Raw genomic sequence first — 11,987 nt, forward strand, 5'->3', positions numbered from 1 at the left:
ATTAATACCTGCTCTGACCCTGACCATAAATATGAACTTTCTCATAGGATCAAACTCAGAAACACAAGCAAAATTTTAACCCAAAAATACAACTTCTCGACTATTAAATTCTTACTCGTGACTTTATTAACGTTACTAGCTGTATTAATTATATCCTGTCTATTTTATAAAATTGTTGTCTGTTACATTTCCCAATGTGTAACTAGGCCCACAAGATTGATGATGGCTAAACAACTTGAAGAAACAGATAAAATTTATAACCCTGAATAAAATAAATATAATAGTGTGATTCTAGGTATGGGAATGAGCAAAGAAGGTTAAACACTTCCTGGATCATAATAGAGTAGTAAGACAGGTGATCCAGAGAACTTTTAGTATCAACAGGGCCTGATAAAAAAAAACTAACACCTTGAATGGCAACTCAGAAGATTCTTCACCTGAACTAGGAATGAGCCATCCTAGAAACGTGGGACAAAATTGGTCATGAAATGTCTCTCAAAATATTGGTCGAATTTAGGACCAAGGGGGAACACTGTGAATGAAAATACTACAATGTGCATGAAAATACTGCAACCATGACAGTAAACAAAGAATGCTGAATCCGAGTCATCAGTGGCTGCTGCCAACCCCCAGCGAGTACATGCCTACAGCCCGGCCTCTCAGCCACTCACAGTGGTGCCCTCTGAGCAAACTCAGTGCAAGAAAGGACAGAATACTGGCCCTAGATAGCCAGGGGCTTGCCAAAGGAATGAATTCAATGACCCAAATGTTTGCTTCCCACCATACATAGAAAACCACTAAATACTTGAACTTGAGATATCTGGTTTTCTTTAGATAACAAGCAATATTTTATTGTTCCAATTACCTGATCTTTGTTGTAAAGATTCTATTTATCCTAGCTCCTCCCCTACCTCTTGGGAGCAGTCCCTCAGAGTGATCTGAGAGGCTGTCATCCCGGCTTGAGTCCTCCAGCCAAATAAACCAAATCCCTTAACATTTAGGCTGAACGTTTATTTCAATGAAGTCCCAGAATAGACACAACTCATCAATTCTGTAATGGAACACACTGAATCAGGAACCAAAAGCGTGTTTTAGTCCAGAAAATCTCCAGGTTCCTATTTCTTCCTGTCATTATACAATCCCTCCAGAACTCATTACTTTGCTGTCTGCTCCTCTGGCAACCAAACTCAGAGAAGAGTCAACTCAGCAGACCACCATGCTGGGGAGAACACCCCGCAGAAGCACTGCAGGCTGCCTCCCTCCCGCACGCTCTGCTGACCCTTGGTGTCCTCCGTGGAGACCAGGCCAACAAAGCTCTTCCCAACAGCTGCAAAGTCGCTCACGTTAAATAAATCATTTTATTTTATATGATATTTTACGTATATACCCATCTCTGAAAACAGCTTTGCCAGAAGCCCAAATCTTCAACATTAATCTGCAAAGGCAAATCAGGTCCCCAAGGGAAAACAAGTCTTAAGACGACGCTAAGGCCTCCAAAGTCCTCTCCACGACCATGAACCAAACTGCCTGCAGGTCTGCAGCTGCAGGAGGCTACATGTCTGCTTTTAAAGCAACCCCTTTCTGCCCTCGGGTGCTACAATGCCCTTTTATGCCCTCCCATCACACGGCAAGAGCAGCCGCTGCAGAACCTTGCAGGGCAGCACTGACAGGACTGGACAAAGGGGATCAGAGCTAAACAAAGCATTCTGATGACACGAGCTTGTCACTGTGTCTCTTTACAGATGTAGATATATATAGAGAGAAGTGGGGTGATATTGCTCAAAGTCACACAGCTAATAAGTGGCAAAGTATATAACTCTGCTCCTCCCTCCTGTGTGACGCCCAACTGGGACAACCACAGGGTTCTCTCGTGGCTGCCTGAACAGTCTTTTCCTATCACTCATGACACACAATAGTGTCTGAACTTAGCCTGCATTTGCAGCATCTTTTCCCTCCAGTTTCTCAGGAACAAGGCTGTTCGGGCCTGTATGAATTCCGGCTTCCTGAAATCTCCGTGCTCAGGCTGGTCTTGCCTGTGCATCCGGCCCGCTGCTCAGAGGCTCTTCCTCCCCTGCAGGAGGACGTTTCTAATCTTCACAGGGACACAACCTCAGGGGAGCTCTCCTCTCGCCCTCAGCATGGCAGGTGTCCCAGGCCTCATCCCGAGCAGCCCCGTTAGGACGGTGTCTGCCCAGCTCTGCTAGTCAGATCAGCAGCCTCACTGCCAGGGATTATACCCAGGTCACACTGCAAACCTACTGCCCGCCTCACAGCCCCCAGCCAGCAGGTCACCTGGAAGTCACAGCAAGTGCCCCACCCAATCCAGCAGTCTCTTCTTTTGCCAGCACCACTGATGAATGGTTTCCAACCTTCGGTCAGTTTCGCACAAAACAGCACCTTCAACTGTGAAACGGGCGGTTTTTCTTCTGCACCTCATCCTTACTGGAAACGTAAAGGGAAACCAAAAGGCCTTTTCTCAACCCTTTTCTGATGAAACCCTCCCACCCACAATACTCATATGCTCAAGAGCTTTGGATCCACATGATTTTCTTTCTCTTAGGCTTAGTGGCTCAAAAAACTAAGGGATTCTTTCTCCTTTGAGGGTATTAGCACTCAGTTTCTTGGCTTTAATCTGTTTTTGTCTCTCTCTTCAGTGACCCTAGCAGTTGCCACCTCTTACTCCCTTCAGCAGCCTCCCTCCCAACATCTAGTCTAGGAAATCAGCTGTGATGAGGGGCACGGGGGCAGTCACAGAAGATGCAACTAAGGCACAGAGAGGCTACATAATTTGCCCAAGAAATCACCTTGAACCACCAACAGAGTGTGTCACGTCCCTCTGTTTAACTCTAATGCTAAGCAAGTTAACTTTTTGTAGATTATGTTTATAAACAGATGAGGTATGAAAATACATACAAGGACACACATCAACTCTAAGATATTCATTAACTCCACTATTTTGTTTCTATTTATTTTATTTCTATTAAAAAATTAAGAACCCCTGCAGTCAATATAGCAAAATGTTACTGGGTTTTAAATCCAGAATATACAGGGGTTGTGTCATTCCTCATTCTTGTATGTATTTTCACAAGACAAAATGATTTGAAAGTCTCTCTCCCCGCCCCCTACTCACTACTGGCTCTCACCAGAGCTCCCAGACCACACATCTAACAGCCTTTCACTTTACCCACAGCTGAACTCATCAGTTTTCCCCCAGAACTCCCTCTGCTGCTTTCCCTCCTCAGAACACAGCAGGACCATTATTTAACTCATTAATCCACCCAGAAACCTGGGCCTTACTCCATGCTACCTTCACAGAAATCATTGATCCTTTCCTCTTTACCATCTAAACATGCCTTCAATCTGTTCGCTTTTACCCACTGACCGTCCCACCGCTCAAGTGGAAGCCAACAACACTGCCCACCTGGACTCATGAGTCTCCCAAGTGGCCCCACAGCCACTCTCCCCTACTTGAGACAAATGTGATTGTGTCTCTCCCACGCTTTTGGACTCATTTCAGACCCACTGTTCTTAGAAGAAACTTCAATTTCTTCACCTGGTGGAGGTCTTTGCCATGAAACTGTCAGCTCAGGAAGGGCAGGACACACCCTCGTCCCTCGGCTCCACCATCTGGCAGAGCATCAGCTTGGGAGGATTGAGTTCTTAGCAAACTACTTCACTTATCCATACAAATCCATGGTAGATTAGAAAGATTTTAGATGTTGAGCTCGAATATTAATTTGGGGATTTTGCACTGGCAACCTGCAACTATATATTCTAATTATTGTGTCTTCTTAAAACCATACCCAGATTAAAGGAGTATTTGTGGAATGTCTTCGGAGTAAAAGGGACTGTACTTTTACAGATTTTATGTTTTAAAATATGAACAACCCGGACAGGGTCAAAAATAGTACCGCCTCACAAGTGACAGAAGACAGGTGAGACGCATATAGCAACAGGTCACAAAGATGGTAAGAGCAAAGTTGTTTCTCCAACCCCCGAAAAAATTCCTCCAAGAACTGAAAACTCAGAAATTTGAAAGTAAAATACTATCATATAAAGAAAGAAAATAAATAATCCTCTTCATCAGGGTTTCTAGATCTGACTGCAGAGTTATTAGCAGGCCATACTGAATCCTAGCACAGAAAAATCAGATGGACTAGTGGTGAGTAAGTTCCAGGAAAATGGCAGTAACTCCTCCACTTGAAAGAGGACACACACTCACTTGTTCAAGGTGATTGTAAACCACATTCTGCAGAAATTCAGAAGATTCAGGCACCGCTTCTAGATGGTGATGACACGGAAGGACGGCTTGGATGCATGCTTCTAACTGAGTCACCGGCATTCTTACACTGCAGGGGGAAATGGAGGCCCTCAGCCAAGAGCACAGTTGTTCCTGTCATGTATCCCAGGCCGTGCCTCGGGGACTCAGTGTACTGTAGCAGTCCGGCCCCAGGTGAGGACCCGCAGCGTGGCCCAAGCAAGCAGGAGGGGCACTGTGCTTGAGAAATCCCATCCCCCATGGGGGCAAGAGGGGCTGGTGGGGTTGTGTGAACCTATAAATGCTCATAGAAATACACCTGCATACATTGAAGTGATAAAATTAAAAGTAGCAGGCTATTTAACAAAATTTCAATTGTCAGTGTTAATTTTACCATTCCATTCCGCTTGTCCCCTGCACTCTGAGACAGGCTTAGGCTCTCTCACAACTGCAGCTCTGATGCAATAGTTGTGAAGTTATTTTACTTTGCTGCAAGTGTCTTCGCTCCCAGTGTCACTGTGACTGTCGTCTCTTAACACAGTCAGATATCTTCCTGGATCTCTCCCTGAGTTCCTTGCTCCTGCTTCTCAGATCCTGAGATAAAGAACAGGTGAAGGCACATGACTGGAAAAGTCAATGTGGACTTGACCAAAGTCCTCAGTGACCCCCTAGGTGAGTGCTGCCCACCCCTTACCTTCGATTCTCAAGGTTCTGCCTAGGGTGACATCCAGCCAGGAGAGAGTCCTGGGCCCTATTAAAAGCTGTGTGGCTTGGGTGCAGGGAAAGCTGCAGGAGCTGGTTCCGTAGCCGGTCCCATCCACACCTCTGCTCCTCTCTCTCCCGAGGCAGCGCTGCCAAGCCCCCAGGCTCCCTGAGCTTCTGTCTTTCTCTTCTACTCTACTTCAAGCCCTTTTCCTCTTCCTTTATTCCCTGATTATCCCTAGCTGGAGTGATTTTTCTATCATAGAATCTGAAAAAATTTCCTGCAGCTGAAAAAGAGGTGCCAGAGGTCAACGCGCATATGGTGGTTCCTGAATAGAGCCCCTGGTTAGGGGGACCCTCACCAACACTCACGGGGCATCAGGCATGTTGCAGGGTCGACCACCACCAACAAGAGTTTGCTGTGACACCAAGGCACGCACAGCATCCCTGCTCACTAAATTGTAGTTGTAGTCCTTTATTAAGAAGCAAAAATAAAAAAATTGCTCATGTTTCTTACTAAAATTATTTATGAGGGAGAAAAAGAAATTGTAATAGAAAGAACAAATTTCACTCCATGTTAGATGTGTTCATTTGGCTTTAATCCTGTACCTTGTTTTCTAGGCTCAGACTTGCTATCTCTGCACCTTTTGTAAAAGAAAGTTGCCTTTAGCCTGAAATATCCAGGAGGGCCTATTCTCCGGGCTCTGATCTTTAAGGATATTTGCTCTTCTACACTTATGTATAGATGGCAAGTTGTAAAATAGTGAATAACCTTTCTTTTTTTTTTGGAGGTTTTACAGGGGCACCATAATTTGACCCACATGGACAGCTGCAGGAACAAAGGATTTCAAGGACAAACAATTCATACAGCAAGAAGTTTGCAACAACCAGCCACATCCCCGCCGCTTTTTAGTATAAAAGGAGACTGAATTCTGCCCTGGGGAAGAGAGTTCTACTGGATAACAATATGCCATTTTCTGGGTCTGCCAGCTTTACAAATAAAGTCTCTTTTCCTTACTCCAACATCTCATCTCCCGATTAATCGGCCTGTCATGCAGCAAGCAGAACGAGTTTGGACTTGGTAACAAATTGACTGCCTTAGAGGTAGTATGTCTCCACTGTTTCCTCATTTCCAGTATTTCACCACCTATCAATTTTATATGCTTTTTAACAACATGAACGAAAAACCTATTACAAGGAATTGATTCCACAGAAATAAAATTATTTCTACTCCTTCAAAACTTTTTTCTTTTCTATTTTATTTTGTTTTGCTTATTGAAAAGAAAATAAATTCAAATCTTTTTATTTCACGTATTTTTATAACTAGATATTGTAAATACTACAAAGATATTTAAATTGCAATAAAAATTGTTCATATATTAGTATAAAGATATATACACAATCAATGCAGATTAGGAAAGGAGTAGATATTTACTAAAAATCCACTGCACATCCAGTCTTTTACAAGCATATCCTGGAATATAAGCTCTATTATCCAGGGTCCCCCACCCCCAATCTCACTGCGGAGTCCCTTAGTAATCAACTACCAAGGCACCAGCATAGAACCATGAGATCACTATTTTAGGTATAAATGAGAGTATTAGCTCATTCAATTCTAAAACAGAAACCTTAAAATAAATACTGAACTTACTTACAGATAAACAAATTTGGACACAAAAAAGTACAGTTTCTCCCCAAATTCACAAAGATAATAACTGGTAAAGGCAAGATTTGAACTCATCTGCCTTGAATATAAAGCTAAGTTGGAAATCCCCTTCAACTGTGGAGGACCAGCAGCACAGCCTGTCACCCTATCTTTGTTCAGATCTGGCTTTAGACAGCCTGAGACAGCACCCCTTCCTATGGAACTCGAGGGCAAACAATAACAATAAGGATTTTATATTCAGTAGTTTCTTAGGTCTCAATTATATAAAGTGTCAGCAGGTCAGCAGAAAACTCTGGGAAATATGAGTGGGTCCAGAGCTTTTTGCTGATAAGAAACTCAATCTATCAGGACAGAGTGACCTTCCCATGAGAGGCCTCATGGACATAAACTAAAGGCAACTGAGCAATGAAAACTAGCAAGAACATGGAACTCAAGCAAGAAGGATCCCTACCATCCCCTGCCCAGTTGCCTCTTCACCTTTGTGGACAAGACGGCAGAAGGTCCATGTTCTTGTCCAAGTTACAACATCATGGATTCTCACCCATATAATATTACGACTCTATGCTGTCTTAAGTCCTTTCCAACTAAAATATGATGACACCAATATCTCAGCGGAATGTCTATGTCTCCACTTTCTCTCTTCTATTAGGAGACTATATCTATGGCCACCAAGCCGAAATTCAATTAAAAACACCATGCACGAAGCCTGGTGAAAGTCTGTGTAAGAGACATTGTTCTCAAGCTCAGTGAGTGAAAACTCAGAAAAAGTGGTCCTTATCCCTCTGCAAGTGGAAGGTAGCCTGATTGTGTGTGTGTATGTGTGCACACGTGTGTGTGTAAATCAAATACAATGTATTGTGGGATGTGCACAGATTTTTTTTATGTTACTATCATTTCATGAGGATGAGCCAACCTTTAAAGTAATTTGAATCTACTATTCTGAGAGAGTCTCAGGATCTTTTGGTGGAGGATGGGAAAGGGGAAAGGAAAGGAGGAAAGAAGTAAATGAAGCAAAGCTGTAAGTATACTGCTAGGGAAAGGCAAGACATTAATTTTGTTCCTACTTGCATCACACACAAATTAGGGACTGGCTTTCCCACATGTCTTGTCAAGCACTGAGTTGCAGAAGAACAGGTGACAGCCCATTTCTCACTGAGCTTGTGACTGTACGTGGCATCTTATAGACACTAATTATTTAACCTGATCAAACAATCTGGCAGCAGGCTGTAATTCTCCTATTTTGAGAGATAAGAAAACAGGAAGTGAAAGAGGGTATATAGCTTGACAAAAGTCAGAGGACAAGTAAACTAAAGAGGATGAATTCAAACTCAGATCTGAATGCAGAGTCTGATCTTCCCACTCCGAGGGCTGGAAATTCCTTAACACACAGGGTCCCCAGCTCCTCTGCTTTGTTCCTGGCACCAAGCATTTCCCATGGCGATATTCTCCAGTTCTCAGACACAGCGCTCTGTGCAGCCAATAACCTCCATTCGACCTTGATCATCTACCTGTCACGCCCACCAGGCTTCACCAGGCAAGAAAGCTGGCTTTCAACTGCATACAAAGCCACCCCTGTTTTATCCTGGACTCTTCAGCGGCTTTTCCAGCGTAAACGCAGCCATGAAAGTGCTCACAGTTTGTACATGAGCCACACTACCTCTCTCCATCTCTGTCCCCACCTATACTACTTTGCTATGACCATTTTGAGAATCTTGGAAACAAATTTTTAAAAACAGAAAAGAAAGGATTCTGTAACAAGTACTTAATACTTACAATTTTAAATGAGAAGTTACAAAGTGAGTATTTACAAACCGAATCTGCCTTCCTAGGTGTCAGTTGTAACAGTTAAAATATACAATAGCAAAAAATTCTGACTTAAATAATTAACAAAAACATCAACAATAATCTGGAATAAACTCAAAAACAATGCCCATGTTGTACATGGAGGAAGTACAGGACTGTACTGTGGGGTAAAGTAAGAGGTGTGAAAGTAGAGACATCAACATTTTGTATGCAGGAAAGCAGTTTTGTAAAAATGTACGTTCTCCTAAAGATAATTCAAAAGTACTAAAAAATCCCACGAGAGCACTTCTTTTTTTTTTTAACTTGAAAAATTATATTAGAATTCTTCAGGAATAATAAAGTCATAATACTAACCAAGAAAATTTGGGATCGAAAAGAGAATCAAAAAATCGCACTGTCAGATATTAAATAAATGTTTACAATATGTAAGATATAGTGCTAGTGTAAGAAAGTAAGATTGATAAAAATAAACCATGAGCTCAAAAAGAGACTCTAGTGTACATAAGTATTCTTTACAGGTGGGATTTCAAGTTAAAAAGCAAAGTAGGAATTCAATAATTGTCTTGGGACAATCAGAGAATCCCCTGGAAAAAACAAATTCTATTCCAGTCATAATGACCGCAAGAAAAATTACAGAATGTGATGTGAATATTAGAAAGTACTAATAACAGCGAATATAATTCTTTGCTCATATTAATTCAACTTCTCTTCACTATAACAAGTACCATCATCATCTCCATCTTAGAGATTAAAAAAACCTACAGAAGAAATTTATACCATTATAAGAAAGTATTTCTAAGAATAATATCAGGAATAAAACCCAAAAAGAAGACATTTACAATCTTAAGATTATTTTGGGCCACAACAAAAATGAACCTACTGAACAAAATGAAAGGCAAAAAATGACAAGGAAAAGCTCTCTGATACATGTTGATGAAGACAAGGGGTTAATGTTCATAATATACATAGAGCTGTCACAAAGCAACAAGAAGCTGCCTCACTTAAATGTGTGCAAAGGACAAAAGAGATCATTCACTTTTTAAAAGTCAGATGGCTAATGAGTGAAAAATGCTCAATACCTCACTGGTCATCAAGTGCAAATTAAAACAATGAAAAAGTACTTTTGCTCATCATATTGGCACATATTTTTAAAAGATATTCTAGCTAGTGTCCATCTTTGAGAGAACAAACTGTGAGCGATCTTTTGGAGGATGACATGTCAATGGATATGTAAACTCTGAAAAACGTGTGTACACACAGGCTGAACTCCACATTTTGGAATCGTTTCATTTAGAAAAATTCAGTTCAAAAAGATGTACTTATCAGAGCATTTACACAGCACTGTTTACAATGGTGAGAAGAAAAGCTGAAGTGAAATCATATCCAGCGATAGAGAATTGGTTACATAAGTTATTCTACATCTTTTCATGCCCCACAGGAGAAGGAATTTCTTGATTCACTTGAAAGGAGCCTGTGATTTATGTAGTTGTCACATCCAAGGACTAAATTTCCAGAAAACTTAACGAAAATAATACTCATACAAGATCACAGGAATGTTTGTATAAGAAGTATGCCAGTCAAACACCCTTTCTGACAGTGGAAAATGGAGAAAACTTAAGTGTCCACCATCAAGACAATGATGCGGTAAATCACGGTGAGCTGTGGGCACTAAAGTTCCGGTGTTTCGGCGTGGTCCAAGGCCTTGTCCACAGTACGCTCCCACGAAAGGTGTCCTTACACAAGAGACCAAACCTGCATATCAGGAAAACCCTCTACTCTATCTGAAAGGACCGGGTGAGTCTGGAGAGAGAGGACGTCTGTGATATATACCTGAGTGAATAAACCGAGCTGCAGAAAACATATAGTATGGCCTTATTTTTCAATAAAGCATATATACACACACATAGACATAGATTTCTCATATACGTGTATGTATGTGTTTATTTATATGACATAGGTATAAAGGTCATGAAATATATACTCCACATTGTCAGCAGTTTTTACTCTCAGGAAAAAAGGGGAAGGGATGTAGGGGACTTTCGGTACCACAACAGATCTCTTTTCAGAATTTCAGTTAAGTATACTTGGAATTTAAAAGTTTATTTAAGTCCAAAGTAAAATGGACGAGGACTCCACAAGACAGAATGCTATACTAGTCATTAAAAATCATGCCAGGGGAGATAGAATATTGTAGAAAAATGTGTAATAAGCCGAATGGAAAATGGAGGTCTCCACATAGTATACAGGCACACATTGCTCGCTGGTTTTTATGACAGAGGTAATACACACTGATGAAAAGAACAGAAAATAGATGTTAATGTGTTAATTATTATCTCTGAGTACTGGCACCAGGATAGATCCTTTTGACCCTTTTTTCAGACATTTATATTAAATACACACTATTTTTCATCTGAAAAATGTATTTTTAGATGTCTAGTACCACACATTGGAAAATTACACGAGTACTTACAGAAACAAATAACTAGGAGACACCGCAGCAGCGTCACAAAGTGTAGAAAGGGCGATCCTGAATAACACCGCGCAGTTACATAAGGACCCACAAAGTGAGAGCACCTGCTGTAACAGGGCGCGGCCCCCTTCCATTTGTCAGATGTGTCTTCAGGGCTGAGGCAGTTCTGAGCACGGCCAGTGTCAGTGCTGGTGTCTGGATGGATGCCACTGGACGTGAGGGCACCTGCAAGCCGAGAGGAAGAACAGAAATCATCCTCTGCTTTTTCTGTCTTGTTTCTTTGTTACTTTTAAAGAGAGGCGGAAATAAGATAAACTGGATCTTTCCTACTGAAATTTCAGTAATGAAACCATTTTTAAAGTGATCACAACTTATATTCTGCCTATGACTGTCTTTTCAACAAAGCATCATATTTATAAAATGTTAATTAACTCAGTTAATTAACTCCCTGTTGAAACATTCTAGTAAAGAGCATGAACTGCAGTATGTAAAAGAACCACACCTGCAGTGACTAGCTCAGCTGTCTTGACGGCAGTGCAGTCAGCCCCCACCATCCCGTGGCCCTGAGCTCCTGATGCTGGTAAGAGAGCGCGCTGCTGCCTCAGATGGAAAGAAAAGGTGAAAGCATTTTCTGAAATCTACAGCACTGACAAAACATAACTGATAAATCCCAGGCTCCTTTGAGGCTGTCATTTTCCGTTTCTGGCCAACACCCGTCAATGAGCAGAACCACCCCATTCCCGAGTCATGGGACTCACGTGGGCAGAAGTTTTGGAGAAATTTCCAGGTATAGAATGTAAACCAACTATACATAAAACTCTGAAAAAGAAAAGATGCAATAATCTGATTTTGGAAGACACTAAAATATTCTCCTAAGCCTTAGTACTTGGAAAGGCTGGGCTTCTACTAAGCCACTTATTTATTTCACAGCCAATGAGCATCTCCCACAAACCCTGTTTCCCTGTGTCTGCTGGGAGCTTCAGGCACATTGATGTTGTCTATCTTATAAGTCACAAGGCAGAGGCGTGTGTCTCACGCTGGCAACTCTCACACAGGCTCAACTCCTAGCCTCACTGTATGAACTTGGC

The 11,987-nt window shown here is 41.7% G+C and overlaps 1 long non-coding RNA gene across 1 annotated transcript; it reads right to left on the reverse strand.

Moving 5' to 3' along the window:
- Positions 1 to 2,166: 2,166 nt before the first annotated feature.
- Positions 2,167 to 11,124, reverse strand: LOC140694908 (uncharacterized). Its single transcript, XR_012070570.1, has 4 exons — positions 10,900 to 11,124; positions 4,653 to 4,852; positions 4,223 to 4,349; positions 2,167 to 2,442 (listed from the first exon to the last, which is right to left on the reverse strand). It is a non-coding gene; the product is annotated as an uncharacterized lncRNA (long non-coding RNA).
- Positions 11,125 to 11,987: the final 863 nt, after the last annotated feature.

The sequence above is a fragment of the Vicugna pacos genome, unplaced genomic scaffold (assembly GCF_048564905.1).
Source record: "Vicugna pacos unplaced genomic scaffold, VicPac4 scaffold_110, whole genome shotgun sequence".
In the NCBI taxonomy this organism is placed as follows: Eukaryota; Metazoa; Chordata; class Mammalia; order Artiodactyla; family Camelidae; genus Vicugna; species Vicugna pacos.